The 24,838-nt window shown below is 40.5% G+C and overlaps 1 protein-coding gene across 3 annotated transcripts in view; it reads left to right on the top strand.

Annotated features, from left to right (window-relative positions):
• Positions 1-3,358: 3,358 nt before the first annotated feature.
• USF3 (upstream transcription factor family member 3) overlaps positions 3,359-24,838 on the top strand; it is a 46,579-nt gene continuing 25,099 nt past the window's right edge. Inside the window, exon 1 of one of the 3 annotated variants that reach the window (XM_070243815.1) lies at positions 3,359-3,647. The gene's annotated coding sequence lies outside the window, so the exon portion shown is untranslated. The remainder of the gene's footprint in view (positions 3,648-24,838) is intronic. The other 2 variants (XM_023623746.2, XM_023623747.2) reach the window with 2 other exon arrangements.

The raw sequence follows: 24,838 nt of genomic DNA on the forward strand, positions 1-24,838 counted from the left end.
AGACTGACCATATTAAGTGTTGACAAGGATATGGTACAATTTAAATTCTCATACTCTACTGGTGAGAATATAAAATGGTACAACAACTTTGGAAAACAGTTTGGCAGTTTTTTAAAAAGTGCACTTACCACATGACTGAGTCATTTCACTAGATATTTACTCAAGTATTACCAAGGAAGATGAAAGCAAATGTCCATACAAAGATTTGTATGCAAATATTCTAGCATCTTTATTTATAATAGTCAAAAACCGCAAACAATCCAACCGTCCACCAAAGTGAACATATATGATATATCCATACAATGGAATACTACTTAGCAACAAAAGCTAATGAATTATTGATATGCACAACAACGTGAACGAATCTCCAAAAAAAAGTATGCTGAATGAAAGAAGATAGACAAAAAAGAGGATATACTGAATGATTCCATTTATATAAAATTATAGAAAATGAAAACGAATGTGTAGTGACAGAAAGCAGATTAGTGGTTGTCTGGAGAACAGGATGAGACAAAAGTAAGGAATTAATAAGGAGGATGAGGAAATTGGAGAGCAAGATGGATATGCTTATTTTTAATTGTGGAGACAGTTTCACAGATGTATATATATGTCAAAATATCACGTTGTATATTTAAATATGTTCAGCTTATTGTAGGTCAATCATACCTCAATAAAGCTATTTTGGTTTTTTTTTTTCAAGATATAGATTGGGTGAAAATATTTGCACAATGTATATCTGAGAAAGAACTTCTATCCAAAACACACAAAGATAAGCATTCTGATTTTAAAATGGGCTAAAGATTCGAACAAACACTTTACCCAAGAAGATATGTAACCAGCCAATAAACATACGAAAATACGCTCAACACCACTAATAATTAGAGAAATGCAAATTCAAATCACGAGAGACCACACCCATTATAAGGGCTAGAATTTAAAAGACTGACAATATCAACGGTTGGAGATGAAGCGGAGTATCTGGACGCTGCATATTTCGCTGTTGAAAACGCGAAATATTATAACCACTTTGGAAAGCAATCGGGCAGTGTCTTTGGGAAACACAGAAGCAGATTTTAAAAGTTGACCATTCGCTTGTAGCGCTGCCGCTCGTTTCTGAAAGTTTCTAAAAAGAAACCGCAAGCGTGGACAGCCTCTCCGGCCGCGCGCGCATCTGGGGCCGGGCGCAGGGCGAGCCCCCACCGGCCTGGCACCAGGGGGCGGGGCGCCGGAGTTAGGGAGAAAGGGCTGCGTGCCGCGCCCGCACCCTACCAGGCTCCGCACGCAGGGGACCCCAGAAAGGAGGAACACTTTGCGCTGCCCTCGCCTCCAGGAGCTGGGAGAGAGCGGATGGGGCAGAGTCTCGAGCCGCCCCCTGAGCCGCCCCTCGCTTAGGCTGTAGGCGGCCGGCTCCCCTAGTCATTCATCCCCAGGAGTAGGAAAACAGATGTCACGAAACGGAACTGGAGATAAGCAACTGGAGTCGCGCAAAAAGTCTTTTAGAGCCATTGAGAAGTCTTAAGGATGTGGGTGAAAGATTCACTCGAGCCGCGTGAGACCAGTTTCACCTGGCCACCACATTTCATCACCGGTACAGGCACTGTAAACACAGGCCACCTAGCCCGGAAATTGGACTGGTTCGATTATTTGATGCCATCCTCTCATATTTAGTGCAGTAAACCAATGTTGAATGGGCAAAGCAAGTAAAAAGATCCATGATTACAATTTGGGCTTCTTCAGGAATGATGATTAAATTATAAAGCTAACATTGAGATCTTTTATCAAACAGAAATTTCTCTTATTTACACTTCTAAATTGTGCCAGAAAGGTATTTTTAACGGTGGTCTATATTCTGTTTTCTGAACCATCAAAACTTTTCTGATTTTACTTTAGACTCTGCATTGTAGTTGTTTAGAAAATCATACATACCCTATACATATTTATTAGCTAGAATAGTTTTGTAACCAGAATACCTTATATTCTGATCACAATGGAAATTATTTCCTATAGCTGGACGTAGCATCCCTATTAGGCTCTGAATCCTTTCTCATCTGCAGCTTGGATTTGGGTGCACTAAGTCCATTCAGAGGCTAATTAGACCTTCATATGCTGAGATGCAAGAGTTAAAGAAAATTTCCAGACTGTTTATGGTACCATAGTTTATAAGCAACACTAAAGGCCTTGTTTCATCATAGCTTTTAAACTGCCGTACAAACACAAGACGCAGTTACTGTTTAACTTGACACTTTTTCTCAATACTAGGTCAGCTTCCTCTGCACACGGGCTCAAGTAATTCTCATTATGCCATGCCCTGTGTTCACCTTCTGGAAGTTACCTGGTCTAGTCCTTGGACATCTAAGATCTGGGACATTTACAAACCCGGTTGGGGAAGGGTTTGGGAATCTTTCACCACCAGTAGGTGGAGGACACCTATTTCAGGAGGGGAAGGGTTATGAAATATGAAGCGAAACCAGGAAAAGGGAGTCGTGACCACGGTTCCAGGACTCCACACTCATTTCGGAGTTAGGGAACCCTCAGGTCTCCATTCCATCACCGGCGGCTCTACATGTCCCAGCTCTCTAGGCACCCAGGCTTGAGATTCCAAACCCCATCTCCCAATGCCACATATTCTTTCCCCGACCTGGGAGGACCCCAGGACATTTCGGAACACAGTCATCGCCAGTTCGAAGGAATCCGTGCTTTGTTGCAAATGAAGGATGACAGATGACCACAGTCTACAAATTCGAGCAGCGTCAGGTCGGCAACGATCTTCCAGTGAAAGGGCAGTGAGAGACGTCTGGATTCTCTTCTTCCCCACCTCTTATTACAGAGGCATCATCCCGCCTTCCTGCCTTCTAGGCTAAGAGGAGCTTTTTAATTATACTTGAAAGCCTTCCGTTCCCTCATCCTTTCTAGTTTTCCCACTTCCAAACTCCACCTGAAAGACGTGGAAAGCAGAACAGACAACGGAATACAAAGAAGTTTCTTAAAAACCTGCTTTTCTAGGTTCTCAAGGCGTCCCCTTTAAGGAACCAGGCCCACCTCTTTCCCATTCACCTACTGGCTTTCCTTCCTGCCCATCACTCTACCTTTAAGAATATTTCCTGTTCCTTCAACCCAACTTGCACACCTCCGCCCCCCGGCCCTCCTCATTGGGCAGCCCGAGGCTCGTTGACTCTCCGGTTTTCCCTCCACCTCCTCCCGCCCTCCAGCCTAGTGTAACAGCGTCCCGGGTTCTGATTGGCTACCGCGGCAGCCTCCCCGGGGCCGGGTTGGTGGGCTGAGTGGCAGGGGCGGGAGCGCGGCGCACCCAGGGTAGGCTGTTCGCATGCCGAGCGGCGGCCGCGGGAGGGGCGGGGAGGGGCGGGGGGAGGGGGGCTGGGAAAGTTGAGGCCGCGCTGCCGCCGGGTCTCCGGCCTTGAGGGCTCGGGCTCGCAGCGGCGGCGGTGGCCGCGAGAAGAGGCGGCGGGGGCGGGGGGAGAGGAGGGCCTGGGCCCGCACTCCCCCAGCCCCAGAGGAGCAGGCGGCGGCCGCGGACGGAGAGATTCGCCCGGGCGGTCGGACACCCCTGCTGTACCCGCCTGGGATCATGACCCAGGCGGGGGTCGCCGCCGCCGCCGCCGCCGCGGCCGAGACCGCGCAGCCCCCGGGTGAGTGACTGCGGGAGGGGGCCGCTGACAGCGGGGCGGGGGGCCGGGGCTGCGGGGGCGGCTCCGGGGGCGGCTCCGGGCTGCGCTCCACCCACCCCCTCCCTGCCCCGGGAGGCGAGGGCAGCAAAGTGTGCCTCCTTCCTGGGGTCCCCTGCGTGCGGAGCCCGGCGGGGCGCGGGCGCGGGCGGGGCGTGCAGCCCTTTCTCTCCGACCCCGGGCGCCCCGCGCCCCCTGGTGCCAGGCCCGTGGGGGCTCGCGCTGCGCCCGGCCCCAGATGCGCGCGGGGCCAGAGAGGCTGTCCACGCTGCCCTGGGTGCATAAAGAGCTGGGCGGCCAGGGTCCCAGCGGATGGCCTCTGCCCGCCGTCGACACCTTTTCCTGTCTCCTTCGTCCCCTCTTCGTTCCTTGCCCTCTGGATTTCCTTCGGATCCTGTGACTTGCTTTTTAACTCTCACCTCTGTGTCGGAGAGTTACCCTTGCGTTTTCTTTTTAGAAGCCTTTCTTTTCTTTTCTGAATAGGAGCGGTACAAGCGAACGGCCAACTCTTGAAATCTAGTTCCAGATTTCTGAGGAAAGCTCTCTGGACTCTTGTTCATGTTTAGCATTTTGATTGTTGGATTCTCCCATACTCACTGCCCCCGTCCCCGCTTCCTCACTCCCTCCCCCCTACGGTTACAGTGGGATATGGTCCTTCGAGTTTATTAACTTTATCTGGAAATAAGACTGCATGAACATGTGCGTGGAGTCTCAGCTGTAGGCATCCAACTCACGTTCTCATACCATTTTTACCATTAAGTAGATATAGTGACCTAACACCACACAAAACAAGACAGTTGTGGTTAACTTAAGTTTACAGAAAGAAGACCCTTCCTTACCTATAAACAAAGTACAGATTTCTTGAATAATCCCTTCTGTGAGTAACATGGATGCTGAAGCATATTTGTACCTTTGCTTTTACTTAAAAAACAAGCAAGCAAGCAAACCAACCTGCTTTTTGGAAGGGTCGACATGCTGTCATAATACATAATCACCTTGATCACATTTTCCTCCCACACTGGACGCTTGTTTAATGTAGTACAGAGTTGCTGTATGGGATACATTTGTTGTTTCCCTTTATTTATGAAGTACTTTGAAAGTATTTGTTACAAAATAAGCAAATTACTTTGTAATCATTGCACTTCTGAAACCAGGAACAGACTAATGTCTCCAGGTACTGCAAGAATGAGTACTTAATCTCACATTTTGCTCTAGTCTAAGTGATATGACTTTTGTGTGCATAGGTATTACATTCTCTCTGTATTTAAAAGAGAAGTTCTGTAGGGGCTGGCCCCGTGGCCGAGTGGTTAAGTTCGCGCGCTCCGCTGCAGGCGGCCCAGTGTTTCGTCGGTTCGAATCCTGGGCGCGGACATGGCACTGCTCGTCAGACCACGCTGTGGCAGCGTCCCACATGCCACAACTAGAGGAACCCACAACGAAGAATACACAACTATGTACCGGGGGGCTTTGGGGAGAAAAAGGAAAAAATAAAATCTTTAAAAAAAAAAAAAAAAAAAAAAAAAAGAAAGTCATATTCCTTTAAAAAAAAAAAAAAAAAAGAGAAGTTCTGTAAAATCCAGACATGCATGCAGCCTAGAACATTCTTTAATATAAAGCATTTCGTTGCAGAGATCTAAGGGCAGCATAAAGTTGCAATAATTATTTTCTAAGTTGTCTGTGGGATGTCATGGAAATAAAATTCTACAGTTGCAGACTGTGCAGTGAACCAGTCATGTAGGAGAAATTGGTGGGTTATTTTCAGAGCTTAGCATTGTCAACAAGGGAAAAGAAACTCTAAGAAAACTGAGAATGTTTAACTCAGGTTAGAAGATAAGCTTCCACAGATAATCAGCTCAAAATTGTTGCTTATAAACAGGGACGGAAATCAAGCCTGGGTCTTAACTATGTCTGTCATGTCTCACCTTCCTGTCATCTAGCCCAGTGGTCCTCAGTCCGGACTGCTCAGTGGAATCACCGTGTGTGCTTTGATATTTTAATCCCAGGCCACTCCCCACAGAGATTCTCTTACTTTTGCTATGGGGTGAGCCTCAGGCATAGGTATAGTTTTTAAAGCTCCCCAGATGTTTCCATTCAGCAGTCAGGACTGAGAACTACTAAGAGTCAAGAACAATGTCCAGTCTGCTAGGCTTGTGTTCCAGGCTCTTCTAAATTAGGCCTTCACTCACATGTCCAGCTTTTTCCCCACTGCTTCCCACCATGAACCTCTGGACCTCGTCATGGTGCCGCAGATAAGCAGTTCAGATCCTTGCTTTTGTGAATGATGTTGATCTTTCTCACCAGATGGACGCCCCCTCACCCCCCCCCCCCTACCCCCCAACAATAGTTCTAACTCTGCTTTTATGGAGGTTTTCCTGACAGCTCTCTTAGTGATTGGCTCCCTTTGAACTTCTACACCACATATTGTTTGAAAGACTCCCTTTATGCTTATACCATGTGGTGGTTTAACTTCTCTTGTATATGTATTTCATTATTCTCAAACTTAATGGCAAGGAGTATCTTATTGTTTGGCTCTTCTACAGTGGTTTGCTTTGAGTTGTACTCGTTTGCTTTGAAGCCCTCTCGACTCTTCTTGCACCATAGTTTCAGGTTTGATTCCATCCCAGATGTTTCTGTCTTGGTAGCTTCCTCATACCTTAACTCTCATTGAATTCATGTACGGATGTCAGTTCCTTCCGTATCTTTTCCTGATTTCTTCAGTAGGTTGATTATGTTCTCCTCTGTGGCCCCATAACAGCTTGTACTTAGTTATGTGTTAACGTTAATCATATTGCACTATGTGTTTGTCTGCCTTCTCCACCAGACTCCTCCCTGCAAAGCGTCCATGTTGAGCAACTCCAGGAAGTACGGCTCATGTTGTATTCTTGAGTACCATTGCCACATGGCAGAGCTAGAGCCCCAGCAACATAGGAACTGTGTTCTCTTCATCTTTTTATTACTGGGACCTAACATAGCACTTGTCATTAGTAGGCACTTAATAAATGTTTGTTGAACAAGTAAATGACTGTTGTGTTATATATTATGCAAAGATAACCGTATACATCTGTAGCATAGGCTGACTTGGCGTTAATTGATTTTGCTATTAAATATTCTTATGTCTTGTACTCCTATTATGCGTTTGTTAAGGCTTAGTAGAATTTAAGTAATGATGGTTGTGACAGGCCCCTTAAACCCGTAATCTTCCTTCCAATATGCACAGGGATATTACCTTGAGTCTTTTACTCTGAGCTCTAGAGGTTGACTCTTGTTATCCATAAAATATTTGTGGAACTCTCAGTAAGAGAAAAGCTGTTAACTGTCCAATTGGATAATTTTTCTTTTTCTCATTAAATTTTCCATATGGGTACAATTGCACTACTTCAGAAGGCCAGATCTTTTAATTAGATCAGTAGGGCATGATAAGTTGCTCCTATTAATGTGCTAATACTGTGTTTTTAATTCAGTTCATCAAGTATTTATTGAGTACTTACCACGTGCCCAACACTCTTAGGTGCTAGAGAGAATACAGAAGTAATAACTGATGTGGACTCAGCTCTTAAGAAGTTTGTAGACTTATTAGAGAGATTGGGAAACACCAGGTCAATTAATTAAGGGGCTGAATACAGTATTCATTAGATGCTAATTTAAAGAAATAAGTATTCAAAATCTGTGATGCAGTTGTTCATACCAAGGAAAATTTGAAAGGACCAGATATTCTTTCAATGGACATTTATTACTCTCTTACTGAATACTAATTGTTGGGGATACAAATATGAAAGATGTGGTGTCTGCCATTTAGAAGCTTGCAGTCTAGGTGGGAAAAACCAGTAAGCATGTAGAATGTATTTTATGTAAGGATATTGTGGAGTGTCATGTCAGGGTTGTGGACACTAACCTCTAGGGATCAGAGAAAGTTTCAAAGGGGGTAATTAGGAGTTCCCAGTTGGGAAGTTGGTATTAGCATTCCAGACAAAGTAACTGGTACAGAGCATGGAAATGAGAAAGGGCGTTTCTTGATTAAGGAACTGCAAGTAGATTGATATCAGTAGAAAGTAGTATGTTAAAGAGCATGGACTTTGGAGTCAGACACATGTGGTTTGCAAACTTTTATTCCAGATGGTCTGAACCCCTGCCAATCTTGCTGATCTTGTGTAAGGTGGCAGTAGTCTATTTGGTAACTTCACAGCTAGTGTTAGTACAAAGAGGTATCTCAGGATTCCCCCAATTCCCACCAATGCTCCTTGTAACTTCCCTTTTGTCTATTGCCTGGCTACATGAGGAGCCCCAGACAGCATTACCTCCCAATTAAGGAAGCCATTATTGGGTCCCCTGGCAAAAGCATTCTCCCCTTAGCTACTATAATTTCTTTTCTTTCCTTCCTTCCTTCCTTCCTTCTTTCTTGTATAAACTGCTTGTTCAAGGAGTTGGTTGGGAGGGAGAAAGCATGGGTACACCTAGAAGCTGTGGCAAGATCAGAAAAAAAATCATTTTTACTTTTTAAATGGAAAAAAATGAATAAGGATATATCTTAATAGAAAAACACTAATAGGGAAGGAAAGATTAATAATATCTGAGAGAAAAGATATATTTTGTAACAGGATTATTAAGAAGTGGAAATGATAGAGTCCAGAACAAAGGTAGAGGCCTTAGGGTTAGCTGGAAATATTAGGGAAGGTTTTATTTATTTTTTTCATTTTTTATTTTTTTGCTGAGGAAGATTCACCTTGATCTAACATCTGTTGCCAATCTACCTCTTTTTGCCTGAGGAAGAATTGCCCTGAGCTAGCATCTGTGCCAATCTTCCTCTATTTCGTATGTGAGTTGCTACCTCAGCATGGCTGCTGATGAGTGGTGTAGGTCTGTGCCTGGGATCCAAACCCACAAACCCAGGCTGCTGAAGCAGAGTGCACTGAACTTAACCACTAGGCCATGAGGCTGGCCCCTGGGGGAACACTTTAGAGAGGAAGACAAACTTGCACTAGACTTGAAAATTAATAGGATTTGGATAAGCTGAGCAAAGTGGAAAGGTCATTTCAGTGGGAAAACAGCACAGATTTAGCAAGAAAATGAACTGGCTAATAGGCAGCTCAGGGCAGAACCTGTCTGAATTGGAGAGCAGGGAATAGTAGGTGACGTGGTTAGCTATGACCCTGCTCCTGTGTGTGATGTACGAGGTGGAAGTGGATGAGGGAGACTGCCACTGAAGAAGGTAGTGTTAGGGTCATGAAAGCTGGGAAGCAGGAGTTTGTATTCGATGCAGTAGATGTTGGAAAATAGTCCTGTAGATTCGGGAGCAGGAGAGGCACATGATGGAATACAGTGAACTGGTCAGATTACTGAGACATTGGAATCTAAAACCATGGAAGAATAGGGAAAAGACTGGGAGCAAAAAAGACTATTAACAGCCAGATGTGTAAAATGAGGCCTAATCTAAGGTGGTGGTAACAAACAGGAGGCCATGAACATTGTGAAAAGAATCGATAGGATTTGGTGAGAAGATTTGAAGATTATTTTGGGTTTTAGAGCCAGGTTAAAGTTTGATAAAATGGAGAAATTGGAAGGAGGTCTCTTAAGAGGCAAGGCCATTTAACATGTTGCACAAACATGTTAATTGGTTTTGAAATGAAATGTTCTGAAGAGAGCTTTGCCTAACTAAAGATTTGGAGCAAGATCAGTGTTGAAAGGTAGCTTTATTATAAAAACATAATGGCTTTTACACAGAAACAATTTGAAACTTTGTAGGGAGAAAGCAAATAGAAGGATTGAGCCTTGAAAGTCAGCATGAGAGAGACCAGGATTCATGTTAGAGAAAGAGGGTGCGTAATTGGAGAAGAGGAAGACAATCTGGGAGGAGAATTTCAAGAAAAAGAGAGCAGCATCTCAAATCCTGCAGAGAGGAGAAGGAAGACAGAAAAAAAGACCCCTGATTTGGTGAAAAATAGTCCCTGACCTCCACGAAAGCAGTTTCGGTTGGCGGGAGCCGTCAGAAGGCGTTCTGCCTCGGGTTTAGGAGGGATTGGCCAGTGAAGGAAAGGCGAGAAGTGTCACAGAAATAGTAGGAGAGAAACGGAATGAGAGATGGAAAAGACAGTAAATTCTTGTTTAATGTGAGGAACTCTTTGTGTTTTGGAAGCAAAACAGAAATGCTTATGAGGAAATGAAGCGCTACAGAGGGAAGAATCAGGTATAGAGGGTCTCTCCTCAGACAGCACAGTTAGCCTTAGGATCTTCTGGCGGGCTGAAAGGATGGATGTATAGGCAGGGGTCTTTTATGATAAATGTAGGATCCATTAAAGAATTCATGCCAGATAGCCTCCCTGTTCCCAGTGAATTAGGGGGGAAATGGAAGAAAGGCAACTAATATGTCTGAGCTCTTGTTGTGTACCAGACATTTGCTTGATCCATTAAATGTATTGTCATGTAAACTCGTAACAGTCCTCTGAGGGGTTGGTAATAATCTCCCAGTTTTAAGTGAGGAGTTGCCCAGACTTCAAGGAATACTTATTTTAAAACCAAATAGCTAGTAAATGTCAGCTTTGAGGTTTGATCCTGGGTCTGATATCAAAGACTGGTCCCATTCCACTATACCATTCATTCATTAATGTGGGTGAAAGATATGTGGGGGCTTGAGAGGATCTGTACTGGTGATTACAGTGACTGTGCCTCAGAATCACTTTAGGGGCTTTAACTTAAAAAGTTCCTGCACCCTACCCCAGCCATTCATTCCTTCATCAGCATACTTACTGATTACACACTAATTAGCCAGGGTTCCCCAGAGAAACAGAACCAATAACAAGGTATATATCACAAGATGAGCCTGGAGCATCTTATAGTGCCCAAAAGTAAGGAAGTCCTAAAAATGGGGGTGGGAGGGAGGTGGGGGCATGTGAGAAGGACACGGGAGCCAACCTGAAAGAATGCCCAATGGGCAAAGCTTCAACGATTTGAACAATAAAATAACTATAGCATTACATTTTGACCCGAAGAATAACATAAACACCCTCGAGTCCATACTGATACAAATAAATGATTAAGTAAATGGGGGAGACGAGACAAATCTCCTTTGTCAGAAGAATTGTAAAAAATATATTTAGATGCTCCCTTCTGGAAGAGATAGAGATGAATTTCCCTCTCCTTGAATGTGGACTTAGTACTCACTTTCAAAGAATACAGTATGGAAAGGGAAAAAGAGTAAGAGAGCAGTAATTACTTGAGTAGTGTTAACAGGAGATTTGAGGAGGAAATTGGTGGGGAAGACTCCTTTTACCAGGTACATCCTTCAGTATGATCTGAGTAGTTCAATATAAGCTTGTTTTTGTATAATGGAAGAATCTAGGTAAGTAACACATAAAAAGAATAAGAAAATAGAAAAATACGGATACATCTTTATTAGTGTTGAAAAACTGGGAAGGGTGTCATCTAAAGATCAAAAATTTGAAGTAATTTATGAAAAATGCAAAGCATTTGGGATCAGATTGATGGAAAAACCTTAGAGTGTGGAGAACTCTGCAACCTAACACAGGCTTAAAGGGGAGATACTAGGAAAGTGAGTTTTCCCAACGCAATTCTGGCTTTCACACAAACCGTAAAGCTCAGAGACTTCGAAAAGTAGAAGGCGGTTGAGGTTGGTTTTCATAGTCCATTTGGGTGGCTGTAACAAAAATGCATAGACTAGGTGGCTTATAAACAACAGAAATTTGTTTCTTACATTCTGGAGGCTGGAGTCCAAATCAGGGTGCCAGCATAGTTGGATTCTGCTGAAGGCCTTCTTCTGGGTTGCAGACTGCTGCCTTCTTGCTGTATCCTCACGTGGTGGAAGGGGTAAGCACGCTCTCTGGGCCCTCTTTTATAAGGGCACTAATTCCATTCATGAGGGTTCTGCCCTCATATCCTAATCACCCCCCAAAGGCCCCACCTCGCCATACCATCCCTACCATCACCTTGAGGGTTAGGATTTCAACACAGGAATTTGCGGGGGGACGCAAACATTCAGATCATAGCAGTGGTCAAAAGCTAAGCTGTACCAAGATCAATTAGAATAGCTAATGACAGTGTTCACTCACAGGTTAGATGCTAGAACATATTTGGGGGTATCTCCAGTGTGGGCTTTAGGGCCAGAGAGAGAATCAGGGTTCTACCTCAGAGAATCAGAGACCTTCTAGTTACCACTGTGAATGTGGAGCTCTTCTTTCCTTCAGAAGGTGTCCATCTAGCTGCTTGCCACCACCCATGTGCCATACTCTTGATAGCCAGGACTCGTAATCAGCGTGCACATTCACGGCAGGGAGAAGAGTGATTTTCACAAATGGTAAAGCAGTGGTTCTTAGTGGTTGATCAACATTAAAATCACCTAAGGAGTTGTTTTGAAAAAAAGGTGATTTCTACAGTGCATTCAGAGTCAAGAACCTGTGCTGGGGAAACCAACTTTAGCTGCCAATTCAGTTAACCAAGACTCACTAAGTATTTAAGGAAAATCAACAGGGAGAAAGAGGGACACCAAGCTGAACAAACAGAGGAAGCGATCTTTGAGAAAAGAAATTGAATGTGATAGACAAAAAATAATATTTTTTGTTCAAAAATATCCTCAGAGATTTGAGAGAAGATAATTTCCATAAAATAGCAATGGGGTGCTGTGAAAAAGAAATAAGAACAAGCCAGTTTTTGGAAATTGAAAGTGTATGTTCTGAAATAAAAACTTCAGTAGCAAGCTGAATAGCAGCATGGTTGTAATACATGGCTAAATTAATGAACTCGTACATCAGACCAAGGAGTGCTTTCAAAATGGTACAAAAAGGACACAGAAGAAAATTATGAGCTGTTGGACGTGGAATATAGATCTAGGAGGAGAACACTCTAGAACTAAGACTCTACACAATTTCAGTAAGTCTGTGGCAGAGGTGGGTGATGGGCAGTTGGTGGGTAAGAAATAGAGCATGTTAAAATACTTGCAGGGCCCGGCCTGGTGGTGGAGTGGTTAAAGTTCTGCATGCTCCACTTCGGCAGCCCAGGTTTGGGGGTTCAGATCCTGGGTGCAGACCTCCTCTACGCACCAGCTATGCTGTGGTGGTGCCCCACATATAAAATAGAGGAAGATTGGCACAGATGTTAGCTCAAGGCTAATCTTCCTCAAGCCAAAAAAGAGGAAGATTGGCAACAGATGTTAGCTTAGAGCGAGTCTTACTCAGCAAAAAACCCCCCAAAAAACCACTTGTAGTGCTAGAGGAGGAGACCATAGATACTGTTTTTAGTAGGAAGAAAAATGTATTTAAATTTTAATTTTAGTACATTTTAGGCTATTGATATGTGATTCCTTTTCTCTCAACTTTGTCTTCTCAGCTTTGCTTTTCTTTGTGTGAATTTCATTCTCAGACTGGCTTCCTTCTTTTCCAAGTTCAGTATTTGGAATGACATGCTTTCTCCTTAAATTGAGAAGAGAACGAGCATAGCTACTCATACCATCAAAGAAAAGGCTGAGCTTTGCTATAAATGGGCCAACCTGAAACCAGTCACTGTAGCCAGAAAAATCAGAAGCGCAAGGCCTGGGTTGGGAGGGGCACACATCTGAGTGAAAATGGGACCTCCATGAAGTGGAGAGGAAAAAATATCTAACAAATGTCCACTACAGGATGTTTCTTAGCATTGTTAAAGATATTCGTGAATAGAATAGATATAAGAGGAAAAAAGACCTTGAGGAAAATAAAGAGAAACAAAAAATCAATCAAGGAAAAGTAAAAACTTAATGGGGGAGGGAAGAGAGAGAGAACAGAATAAGACCAAATGTAACAATAGCTACAATACATGTGACTGGAATGAATTCTCATCTTTACAAAAGGCTCTTAGATTGTATAGAAACAAGTCTCCAGATTTGTGTTATTTCAAGCAAATATAAAACAAAATAATGCACAAAAGTTAAAAGTAAAGTACACACAAACACACTCCAGGCAAATGTTGAATGGAAGAAAATGCATAGTAATTGGTTATCAAAGTTTAATTCCAGACAACAAACATTTAATTTTTAAAATATTTAGGGCCAGCCCTGATGGCCTAGTGGTTAATTTTGGTGTTCTCACCACTTCAACGGCCCAGGTTCGTTTCCTGTTCCGGAACTGCACCACCCGTCTGTCAGTTGCCATGCTGTGGTGGTGGCTCACATAGAAGAGCTAGGACGACTTCCAACTAGAATTTACAGCTATGTACTGGGAGGCTTTGGGGGGAGGGAAATTAATAAAACTTTGTACCTGAAGAATCAATAATACGTACTCTTTTCATATACTCATATAACACTTAACAAAAATATATCATGTAAGAAGGCTACAAATAGAATCTCAAATTCTAAAAATTAGATATTTTTTATTGCCAATCATAAGGCAAGGAAACAATTCACACCCACGAGTTAACAAAAGGGGAACCAAAAGATATATAACTATTTGGAAAGCTTTTTACTTCAACTCAGGTTGAAGAGGATGTAAAAGTTGAAAGTACAAGGAAGAAAAAGTCAAGATAGTAAAAATAAGCAAATCACCGAAAAAGAAATATATATGATTCATAACATATCAAAGGGTATTCAGCCTCACTAGTCATCAAGGAGATGCAAGATAAGTAGTAGTGAGCTATCTTTTGTTGCCTTTTGGACTGATAAAAATTTGTAATATGTTGATTGCAGCCCTTTTTTTGACATTGTTTTTAATAACAAATAAATAAATAAATGAAAAGGGAGAGGGAAGAGAGGGGTTTTCTTGAATGGGGAACAGCTAAATAAATTATGGCTTATCCGTGCAATGTAATGGTATGCAAGTAGTAAAAAGAATAAGGTAAATTGATATGTACTTACCTGGAAAGATGTCCATAATATATTTCTAAGTAAAAATAAAGCATCTTTTGGAGCGACAAATATAGCATGATTTAATTTTTATGTAAAAAAGATATGTGCATATATGTAGAAAGATTTATATATGTAGAAAGATCAAGAAAGTTCATGTCACATTGATTCCCAACTGGGAATTGAATAGGATGGAATTGAATAGGTGATAGTGGGGGACTTTAATTTTCCTCCTCAAAAAAGGATGTGATTAATATTTAATTTTTCGTTTTTCAGTATAGTATTTTTAAAATAATTTAAAATTTTAATTGAAACTACATACTATTTAGAAATTAATGACTTAAAAATGTTACATTTCAAAATCTGGGCTGTGGACAAAGTTGTATCTTGAAGAAATAGTATAGTCTTAAATGCATTTATTGCAAAGACTGAAAAATTCATATTTTGGAAAAGAAAATACATGCATGTGGCAAAAAATTAAAATTGTATATGAAGATGTACAGTAAGTCTTCCTTGTACCCTGTCCCTCATTTCCCCTCCTCGAGGCAATCCTGAGAAATTTTGTGCGTTTATTAACATACACATATATATTCTTCTCTCCATCCCAAAGGATGGGTATTAGATGTAAGTTGGTAACTTAAAAAATTTATATATATATATTTATAACTAGCATATTACATATTATTTATTTATATATATATAAAATACTAGTTTGCTAGGGCTGCCACAACAAATACCACACATTGAGTGGCTTAAACAAGAAAAATTAATTTTCTCACAGTTCTGGAGGCTAGAACTCCAAGATCAAGGAGTCAGCAGGTTTGGTTTCTTCTGAGGCCTCTCCCCAGCTTGTAGATGGCTGCTGCCTTGCTCTGTCCCCACCTGGTCGTCCCTATGTCTGTGTGGTCTGTGTTCTGATCTCCTTTTCTTATAAGGACACGAGTCCTACTGGATTAGGCCCCATCCTAATGACCCCACTTTAACTTAATTACCTCCTTAAAGGCCCGATCTTCAAATACAGTCACACTCCAAAGTGTTGTGGGTTAGGACTTCAGCATATGAATTTTGGGGAGACACAGTACGGCCTGTAACATATATGTATTTATTTAACTGTCAGTACATATAACTATATTTTATGTGTAGAGCTATTAGATTGAACCATCTGAAATTGCAGTTTCTAGAGGCAGAAAAGATCAAATATGGGCAATTTCAGATGGTTCATCATAATACCGTGACATATTAAATCAGTCAGCTTTTGATGAGCCTCTCCTTGTCTTTTGCTACTCACATGCATGAATATACTTGTAGGATAAATTTCTGGGGGTTGTTGCATTAAAGAGGTATATGCGTCTATGGACCAGCATGTCAGGAGGGAGCTGGTCAGGGCACTCTGCTGCAGGCCTTCCTGCCAGGCAGGGGTACCTCAGCAGAAAGAGACTGGGCTGTAAAATCAGAAGCAGAAAGTGGGAGATGGGGAGAGAGTGTAAGAGGCTGTTTTCGGGGAGACATTACCCACATCAAAGGAACTGTATTGAGATATTCCCAATCGATCGTTTTTGTGACTAGAAATGACTAGAGGATTTTTATTATGTAACTGTGACCAGTAAAGTCATGGAATCTGCCCTAAATTTTATCCAGGGAGCAGGATCACCCCACAGGGGAGATATGAACTGGCAGTGGAAGGTATCTTCTACTACTTGGGTTTTGTGTGTCCTGCTCTTTCAGTGTAACGGTTACTAATATGTATGTAAGTAACTGCTTGGGCATACATAGGGAAAATGTTGGGAATTGATACCATCAGACTATTAAAAGTGGAGGGGCCTTGGTACTGCACGTGGCTCTGTGCTGTTTGAAATTTTTACAATGAGCAGGGATTATTTTTGCAATTGGGTTTTTTTTAAAAGCCTTAAAGCATAGATTCTCTTCGGATTTACTTATGATATAATTTCTGAGTCAGAAGTATTTGTAGTTTGTATGGGCAAGAGCAAGGAAAAGGTCTAAAAAATGCCAAATTCTTTAGAGTGGTTACTCCTGAAGAGCATGATTGTAGAGCTAAGTAACTTTTCCATTTAACATTATACATTGCTGTACTCTTCAAAAATATTTTTTTAATAATACTACACTGTATATTTGAACGTTGCTAAAAGAGTAGATCTTAAAAGTTCTCATCACAAGAAAAAAATTTGTAACTGTGTTGGTGATGGATGTTGACTAGACTTACTGGGTGAGCACTTCACAATACGGTAGTCCCCATGCCCCCTTACCCGCCGGGGGTGCATTGCAAGTCCCCCCGTGGATGCCTGAAACTGCGGATAGTACTGAACCCTATGTAGACTATGAATTTTCCTACATTTACAAACATATGGTAAAGTTTAATTTATAAATTAGGAACAGTAAGAGATTAACAACAATAACTAGTAATAAAATAGAGCAATTATAACAATATTTTGTAATAAAAGTTACTGTAGATCTGAGCAACCTCAGGATACGATTTCTTTCCTTTTTGTATTAAATCGAGAACTTTCACCTTTTCACTTAAAGGAAGCACTTTACGGCTTCCCTTCAGCGTATCCAAATTGCCAACATTACTGCTCTTGCACTTTGGGGCCATTATTAAGTAAAATAAGGGTTACTTGAACACAAGCACTGACATATCATGACAGTCAATCTGATTGATAGCCCAGAGGGCTACTAAGTGACTAATGGGTGGGTGGTGTGTACAGCGTGGACCCTCTGGACAAAGGGATGAGTCATGTCCTAGGTAGCACTGAGCGGGTGGCACAAGATTTCGTCACGCTACTCAGAATGGCGTGCAATTTAAAACTTATGAATTGTTTGTTTCTGGAATTTTCCATTTAATATTTTCAGACCATAGTTGACCATGGGTAACTGAAACTGCAGAAAGCGAAACTGCGGATAAGGAGGGACTACTGTATATACTAAATATCAAATCATTCTGTTGTATGCCTGAAACAAATATGTCAATTATATCTCAATAAAAAATTTTTTATACAAACAGGTTACTTGTGTAGTTTAAACATAAAAATTTAAAACTGTATTTAGCAAATTGTGCCTTTCGGCTCTTATCTTTTTCTGGAGATATAGTTTGACTCAATTTCACAGTGAAAGCTCTGGTGGCAGGACTTCGTTATTTCACATTCTTATATATGTCATAGTATCTCAAGTTTGGCACTTATCAACCTCCATGACTGACTGCTGCCAAACATGACGGCGACGTGATTGTCAGGAAGGAGCCAACAGACATTGTTCAGGGATGTAAGATCTCTGTAATGGCAAAGGCAGTTAGAACTTCTGATAGCAGTTACACAAAACAGCAGACAGACAACACAGCATACTCACAAACAGCTCGTCGAGTTCCCACTGAGATGGACAGAGCTGCTGAACTCACAAACGTGGAGGAAGGATTCTTTGGGTGTGAAAAGCATTGGTGCTATCCTTGCACTATAATGCAGATATGCTGGGTTTCAAGGTTTCAAGTTGAACCAGGTAGATCAGGTAATAGGACGTTCCAGGAGAGGATTATTAACCTAAAAGGCTGGAGAGGATAAATGCACATGGTAGGTCATGTAGCAAAATACAGAGAGCAAAGCTGCCTAAAGCATTAAGTAAGGTGGTAGGAATTAGACTATAAATATCCAAGATATTAAACATAAGTGCTGTAATCACGATTTTGAATATTTGGTGACATGGAGAAATGCTCACTTTAAGTAAAAAGCAGAATACAATGTTGCTTATAGTCTAATATTTGTAAAAAATCAGGTGTGTGTAGAAAAAAGTTCAGAAGGAAATCCATCAAAATGTTAACAGTGATTCTTGCGGATTCTTGTTGAGTAATGTGATTGAGTAGGCTTAATTTTGTTTGTATGCTTTGCTTTGTTTTCTAGGTACATATTACTTTTATGATAAGGAAAAACTGCTAAAACAAGATGATCAAAATAAGGAGAGATCTTTCTTACAGAGTGTCAAGTGGACTCGTGGTATAATGACTGTGACCCAGTCCAGGGAATTGAGCTTAGTTGATTTGTAATTTCCTTAGATCATATTCTAGTTCAGTAGGCAAGTCATTTTGATTGGAGACGACTGAGGATTTACTAGAGGTCTCATAGAAAGAGATAGAACACATTTAAAACTGCATGTCGGGGCTGGCCTGGTGGCATAGTGGTTAAGTTTGTGTGCTCTACTTCAGCATCCCAGGGTTCGTGGGTTCGAATCTGGCTGTGGACCTACACACTGCTTGTCAAACCACGCTGTGGCAGGGTCCCACATACTAAATAGAGGAAGATCGCCACAGATGTTAGCTCAGGGCCAATCTTCCTCACCAAAAAAAAAATGCCCCAACAAACTGTATGTCTATCTAGTCATTCCGTAAAGCATTTTTAATAATTGTAAAATACTTAGGAATGTATTAAACAGCAGCAAAACAGAAATACAGAGGTTGACAAGATCATCTCAAACCATGGACAAATAATGTTTAAGCAATGTGCCATAAGATATTTTCAATTAAGACACTTTAATTCTAACTTGGAAATTTTATAAGAATTACGTTTTGCTCTTCATTGTATCTAAAGACACAATTTAAATTAAGCTTTACCACTAATATGCTTCTTGGAAGGAAGAAAACATAATTTGCCACTGAACAGTTAGACCAAGTTTTCCCCTAAATATTGTGAGTACTTCTTTTCGGTGGCTGCACATTTTCCCCGTATTAGGGAAATTGAGAATGATTGGTAACTAAATAGAATTTTGAAATTATATGTTGAAAGAAAGCAGATGTATAAACTGATGAAAAAAATGAATGAGTAGAGAATTTCAAATTACCCAGAGACTTCTATCAGAGGGTTTCTTTTTTTTGTTTAACAACTCAATTGAGATACAATTCACATACCATAAAGTTTACCCATTTAAGTGTAATTCAGTGGTTTTTAGTATATTTGCAGAGCCGTTCAACCATCACCATAATCTAATTTTAGAACATTTCAGCATCCCGAAAGGAACTCTCCCCATGCCCCCCTCAGCAGTCATTTCCCATCCTCTTCAGCTCCTGGCAACCGCTAATCTGTTTTCTGTCTCTATAGACATTTCATGGAATGGAATAATACAATACGTGACCTTTTGTGTCAGGCTTCTTTCACTTAACGTAATGTTTTCAGGGATCACCCGTACGTGGCATCTATCAGTACTTCATGTCTTTTGTTGCTGAATAATATTCCTTTGGGTAGATATACCACATTTTATTTATCATTCATCATTTGATGAACATTTGGCTTGTTTCAGCTCTTTGGCTATTATGAATATTGCTGCTACAAACATTCCTGTACAAGTTTGTGTGTGAACGTGTGTTTTAAGTCCTCTTGGGGATATACCTAGGTGGAATTGCTGGATCATATGGCAACTCTGTGTTTAACTGTTTGAGGAGCTGCCTGTTTTCCAAAGTGACTATAGCATTTTACATTCCCAACCAGCAATGTATGAGGTAATATCATACTTTTGAATATATACAAATATTTTTCTGCCTTTATCGACATATGATTGGCAAATAAAAATAGTATATGTGTACGACATGATGTTTTGATATATGTATACGTTGTGAAACAGTTACCACAGCCAAGCTAATTAACATATCATCACCTCACATAGTTACCTTGTGTGGTGAGGACACTCAAGATCTTCTTTCTTAGCGAATTTCAAGTATACAATACTTTATTATTAACTGTAGTCACCATGCTGTGCATTAGGTCTCCAGAACACATTCATCTTGTAACTGAATGTCTAGACACTTTGACCAACCTCTCCCCATTTCCCCCACCCTCTAGCCATTGGTAGCCACCATTCTCCCCTCTGTTACTATGAGTTCGACTTTTTTAGTTTCCACATATAAGTGACATCATGTAGTATTTGTCTTTCTGCATCTGGCTTATTTCACCCAGCATAATGTCCTCCAGACCGATTCATGTTGCCACGAATGTCAGGATTTCTTTTTTTTTAAAGGCTGAATAATATATATAATATTTTCTTTATCCATTCATCTGTCAATGGGCACTTAGGTTGTGTCCATATCTTGGCTATTGTGAATAATGCTACAACGATGGGAGTACAGATGTGTCTTCGAGATAGTGATTTTATTTCCTTTGGAGATATACCCAGAGGTAGGATTGCTGGATCATACAGTAATTCTATTTTTAATTTTTTGAGCAGTCTCCATACTGTTTTCCATAATGGCTGTACCAATTTACATTCCCACCAAAAGTGCACAAGGGTTCCCTTTCCTCCACGTTCTCACCAACACTTGTTATCTTTCGACTTTTTGATAAAAGCCATTCTAACAGATGTGAGGTGAGATCTCGTTGTGGTTTAGATCTGCATTTCCCTGATGGTTAATGATGTCGAGCATCTTTTCACATACCTGTTGATCATTTGCATGTATTCTTTGGAAATATATATTCTTCTTTGATTATATATTTTGAGGGGGAATTTCAAGGGATTAAGTGGCAGGGACCTCAGGAGAGCCTCTTGAGATGCTGGTAGTGTTCTGTATCTTGATCTGAGTGGTAGTTACATGGGTGTATTCATACATAAAAATTTACTGAGCTGTGAACTTAAGTTAGTGACTTATTGTATATAAGTTATATATCAATAAAAAAAATTCTTACTTTATTCCTCTCTTTTGCATTTTACTGTCAGGGGGACTTTGTTTCAGACCAGTGCTAGTGGGTGGATTGCTGTTGGAGAACCACTGATCTTAAGATAAGATCCGAATACATTCATCAGGCATAGAAAATTCCTTTGCAGTCTGGTCCAAGTTCTCTTTCTGCCCTTGCCTCCTGCTTCTTTCCCTCCCTCCCATGTTTCGTATATTCTCCGGGCGGTGCTCAGACTCACCAGGCTTGTTTATGTTTCACAGCTCTTGCAATTGCTCATCCTTCGGCCTTGTATCCTTTTTCCTGTTCGTTTCCACCTGGCAAAATCCTAACCATTCTCCAAGACCTAGCTTTCTTTGGGTCCCACAGGAAACATCCTTGATGCTCTGTTCTCACATAGCATTTTATTAATAAATCTTTGAGGTAGCACTTACAAATTTTTAAATTCACTTTTAAAAACTTTTTTATTTTAAAATAACTATAGATTCAAAGGAAGCTACACACATAGTACAGAGTCCATGTACTCTTCATCCAGCTTCCCCCAATGGTGACAGCTTGTATAGCTGTAGGACAGTATCAAAACCAGGAAGTTGATGTTCATTAAACAATTTTTTCATCATCTTTTTTCCTACTTTTTCCATTCCCTGTGCTGTCCATTACACTAGCTACTAGCCACATGTAGCTATTTAATTTAAATTACTTAAAATTATATAAAATTAAAAATTTAATTCTATGTTCTCACTAGCCACATTTCAAGCACTTAATAGCCACGTGTGACTAGTGGTGACCATATGGACAGTGCAGAGAATATTTTCATTGCACAGAGTTCTTTTGGATAGCCCTGATCTGGACTGCATTCTTCTTGAGGGCAGACATGTCTCATTCATCTTTATAGCTGCAATTCCTAGGCAGTAGGGGTACTCAATTCATAATTGAATGATTGAGTCTAGTCCTACCCACTCATTCTACAAATGAAGAAATTTAACATGCTAAGTTATGGTAAATAAAATGATATCCAGCTACTGAATAGCAGATCTAGAAATAGAACTTAGGTTTCCTAAATTCAAGTTCATTGGTCTTTCTATGTGGATCTTAATTTATGAGCTTTTCGATTTATATCAGTTTTCGAGGAAGGAGTACTAAAATAATGTAATACTTCTCAAACTTTAGGGTGCGTAAAGAATCAACTAGGAACCTTGTCAGAACTGCGTATTCCTGGACCTCTCCCTCCCATGGTTCTGACTCAGTAGGTCTGGGGTGGGGTATAGGAATCTATATTTTAAATATATGCTTAATCAGAACTGTGTAGTAATAACGTAAGGATAGATCAGAATAGAGAACCTAGAAATGGAACTGCACCAAATGGACGTTTGATTTTTAAGAAAGATGCCATTGAGGAAGGGAAATGTCTTCAGTGAATGGTGTTAGAACAACTGAATATCCATATGAAAAAAGAGAACTTTGACACCTACCTCTTGCCATAAATAATACAGATCATTTACCTCAATATGACAATTAATTATTAATTCACATAATTAATTATAAACCTTCTAGAAGCAATCATAGGAGAATATCTTAGTGATGGGTAAAGGTTTTTTGGACAGGACACAAAAAGGAATAGTCATAAAAGAAGTTGGTAAGTTATACTTCATCAAGAACTCTTGGGTCACCAAAAGACACAATTAAGAAAATGCATAGGCAGGCCACATTATGGAAGAAAATATTTGCAAAATATATTTCAGACAAAGGACAGATATCTAGTAGATATAAAAACTCAGAATATATAAAGACTTCTATAAATCAATAATAAAAAGGTGTACAATCCAATTTAAAAAACTGGCAAAAGATAGGCAGACAAAAGGAAATCTGCAAATGGCCTTAATATGCACATAAAGTATTCAGTATTATTAGTCATCAGGAAATGCAAATTAAACTATAATGAGATACCACTATATACCCACCAGAATGGCTAAAATTAATAGGTTGACAGGGGGCCGGCCCAGTAGTGTAGTGGTTAAGTTTGGGGTGCTCTGTTTCTGTTTCAGCAGCCCAGGGTTCGCAGGTTTGGATCCCAAGCATGGACCTACACACTGCTCGTCAAGCCATGCTGTGGCAGTGTCCTACATACAAAATAGAGGAGGATTGGCACAGATGTTAGCTCAGTGACAGTCTTCCTTAAGCAAAAGGAGGAAGATTGGCAGCAGATGTTAGCTCAGGGTCAATCTTCCTCACCGAAAAAAAAAAAAAAAAAAAAAAGACTGACAAAACCCAATGTTGGTGAGGCCATGGAGCCACCAGAACTCTTCTGTATTGTGAGTGGAAGTGCAAAATGGTACCATTGCTCTGAGGAAAGTGTGGTAAATGTTCTTGTATAAGTCTTTTTGTGGATGTCGTCTTTCACTTTCTTGGGTAAATATCTGGGAGTAGATAAGTAATGCTTATCTACTCCAAGATAAGTGAAAGACGACATCCACAAAAAGATTTATACAAGAATGTTCGTGGATAGCAGCTTTCTTCTTAGTAGCCAAAACATGGAAACAGTCCTGGTGTCCATCAACAGAAAAGTGAATAAATGAACTGTGTTATAAATTCATACACAGTTATGTATTCATACTCAGCAATAAAAAGGAACTACTGGATGAATTTCAAAAAGGTTATGCTGAGTGAAACTTGACCCAATGGAAATTCTCAATTAATCCATTATATAAAGTTCTTTGGTGAGAAAAATGAGAACACTGGCTGGCTCTGTGGGAGCAGGGAAGGACTGATTGGGAAGGGGCATGAGAGAACTTTCTGTGGTGATGCTGTACCTTGTTAGGGGTTGGGTCACACAGGTGTGTGCATCAGTCTGCACTCATTGAATGTTACACTTAAGATTTGTGCATTTTACTCTATGTAAGATTTACCTCAAGGGGAAAGAAAAGTTTTCAAAGATGTGAGTTTGATGCAAGTGATCTGAAGACCACACTTTGAGAACCATTTGGTTTGACTAATTTCAGAAATAATTCTTTCTTACCATGAAAAATAATAATTCATGGATTACTAATGTAACATTTTGAAATTTTTATTTAAAAGTTCATGGCACTTTAAATATTTTAAAGGATATATTTGTACTTAGTTATATAAATATTGTATTAGAAGTGCCATTTCCTCATTAGCAGGTTAGTTAATAAGCAGACAAAGATTTATGACAATATTAAATAGCTCCTTATTCCAGTGAATGTTCTTTTTTAATGTTAGGAATGCAATTTTAATATCAGGAGGAATTGGACATGGAAATAATTTTGCATTGACTTAGATGTAATTGAATTGGTTAGAATGTGGTTTGAGATGGACATTTAGAGTGACATTTGGTGAACTGGATGATTTGACTTGCAATTGTATTCCTCTTTCAGTTAAACTCTGGCTTTGCCCCAGTGCAGTGAATACCTCTAGTGTCACCTACTCGAAGATTCTAGACGTTTAGGAAATTAGCATTTTTACTTCTTGTGTCTTAATTGTAACATGAACCTGCAAACTTTCAAAAGTGCTACAGAGGAATGAAAGGAACTGTGATGTTGATGACCAAATGCTGACTCACATGGCTTTGAGGCAGATCTGATCCTACTGGTTTATAGGTGAAACGACATGGTCAGCTGTCATGCCACATCCCAAATAATCTCTCCTGCAACAGGGTATAG

The sequence above is a fragment of the Equus caballus genome, chromosome 19 (assembly GCF_041296265.1).
Source record: "Equus caballus isolate H_3958 breed thoroughbred chromosome 19, TB-T2T, whole genome shotgun sequence".
Classification (NCBI taxonomy): Eukaryota; Metazoa; Chordata; class Mammalia; order Perissodactyla; family Equidae; genus Equus; species Equus caballus.